Below are 2,656 nucleotides of genomic sequence, written 5' to 3'. Positions count from 1 at the left end.
GGCAGAAATGAATGGCCAGTTAGAGGCAGATATGCTATCAGAAATATCATTCAGATTATAAATGAAAGTATTAGGAAACTTCCTTGGAGAGGGCACACTTGTAAGAAACTGAAAATAGGAAATATTTTCCTGAGAGATAAATTCTTCACACAATATTTAGTTTGCCTCCATATGCTAGCACTCTAGCATAAAACTATTATTTAAAGCCTAGTTTTGTGTTAAATATATTTGTCTTTGAAATGAGGAATATGGATTTTAAAGGAAAAATGTATACTATGCACTATGACAAACCAAGAAAAATACTTCATACAATTTTAATCTCTATAATAATAATGTGAATTAGATTTAAAAGGAGATGTGAAATCAGAAATTTTCTTCAAAGAGCTCTATAATTTTACTATAATTGCTCAGTATTGAAAATTACTTTCCATAGTCATATTTTAAGTTTGGTAAGGATTTTATATACTATATATCACAAACATTTACATATACATTACATATCATGAGATAGTACACAGAACTATTATTGGAAATGCTTGCAGGGTGTGATGCTATATACATATTTTAAAATGCTAGGTATTTAATAGAAGTTTATCAGTGATTAATGGTAATAATGACCTTTAAGGAAATGTCTCATGGTACCAAACTTTTTGGGACAACTGAATCAATAAAATAACGTATCCACCTCTAGTCAGAAGATTTGAGGTGCAAAGTTTTGACCAAATAAATCCATGGCATAACTTGGTTATATCTGAAAATCAGGAATGCTTTCTCTGATTTACATCCCTGAGACCATTTTTTTCTACCTCTAATTGAAATGGAGTTACTAAAACTCATGGGTTGACCCATTCTAATTGTAGCTTCTTTGACAAATCTGTGCCCAGAAGTGATGAGAGAAGTCAGAGTTAGAAGATGTTAAAAATGTACTCAGCTCATTTCAACATCTCCTCCGATGGTACTACCTGCCTGTCTCATCAACCTCCTGCCATCTTCTGTTGGCTAAACACAAGTCCCAGGTCCTGTCCATGTGCATGGGCAGAAATTATACAAGGTGTGAACACCAGTAGGTGGGACTTAATGAGGTCGCCTTTGTAGTCTATCAGCCACATAATCGTACCAGATCCTACACACACTCTTCTTTGGCAGAGACATCCTGTTTGACTTATTTCAGTCAAGTACCTTACTTGAGGACTTTAAGGCATATTAAAAATTCTATTTCTTATTATGTACTTTGATAATGTTTAAAAGAGTTTTTATAGATATTGTTGCTTGATAGACTTTTGTTCTTTAGTGTTAAATCTGTTAAGCTTACAAGCTTACAATTAAAAAGTCTCAAGATAATAGTTGTTTTTTGTATTTGCTGTTTTTAATTTTAATTGCAGTTTTCACATTTGCTATCTTGTTGCTATTACACTGCAATGTTGTTAGGTGTAACAGGATAAACATACACATTTAACAATTTTAAAAGTCTCAACATTTCTTAATCATTTATACAATGTAATTCCTTTGTGGTTTTCATCAGCTTCATTTACTTCAGAATAAGATAGTTGCCTCACTTCTCATATATTGCCTCTTGCCTGAGAATTCTTAACCAACATATTCTTTCTGGTTTTAAAAATAAATGTTACTTTCTCGGATTTATGAGGCAGTGCATGATGAAAAGTGATTTATTTTTTACCTGGACTACCAATAATACTGCCACTTCTCTATTTTGCTTTGGTTCTGGAAACCTAAACCTGAAGAAATGCCTTCGTATTATTTCTTCTTTCACCTGCCAAATCGGTCACTGGGATAGTACAAAACACATGATATCCTGTCTCTTCGGGAGCCTTGGAAGTAAGTCTAACCGATTTTCTTTCATCAATTCACAGGAAAGGCAAAGGATAGTTTCTATGTTCAGAAAAATAATGAGCTTCAAAATAAAAATTCAAGTGTAACTGAAAATAACAAACTTTAATCTATGTAACCATATAAAACCTTTGAAAGTAATCACCATTGAATACAAATTTATAATTTCTTTTCTGGCCATGCCAGAGTTCCTGGATACTTGCAACCAGAAGCAATGCTATATTTTTGCTATGACAACAGGAAGCACCAGTGTCTTACTCTGCATTCCCTGACAGTAAGTTTATATTTTCATAGTAGCCCAGAACCTCCCACATAGGAATATGGAAGGTACCCAATAAAGTTTACTGGGTACATAAATGACAGATTTAATGAATGAATAAGTATTCTAATTTCTAAATATATACTTAATATTGATAAGTATCTGAATATACATATTTAATATAGAAGCATAGACGTATTCTATGTCATTTAGCCTTGTGTGAATTTGTTAGATTTGGCTCTTAAGGACTGTAACTAGACACAGTGATGGGCAAGACACTTTGGACAGGTATTGGAAATAAACAATCACATATTGCACCCTGGCCATAGCTGTGGCTTTTTCCCAGAGTGACTAAGAGTTTCAGGAAAGTAATCTCAACAAGAATTAGATTTACAGATTGAGACCTTTTTGCCATGGAAATGAACTGTATTGCATTCTATAATGTCATGTTTTTAGTATGTATGAAACAAGCTATTTGCTATCAGAACAGATAGCATTAAGTAGTAGAAAGCATTCTAGAGTTAGAGTGAAAAGGATTGGCTTTGAATT

The sequence above is a fragment of the Propithecus coquereli genome, unplaced genomic scaffold, assembly GCF_000956105.1.
Source record: "Propithecus coquereli isolate 6110/MARCELLA unplaced genomic scaffold, Pcoq_1.0 Scaffold159, whole genome shotgun sequence".
NCBI lineage: Eukaryota > Metazoa > Chordata > Mammalia > Primates > Indriidae > Propithecus > Propithecus coquereli.
The sequence above is the reverse complement of the archived record's forward strand: the minus strand, read 5'-3'. Positions refer to the sequence as shown.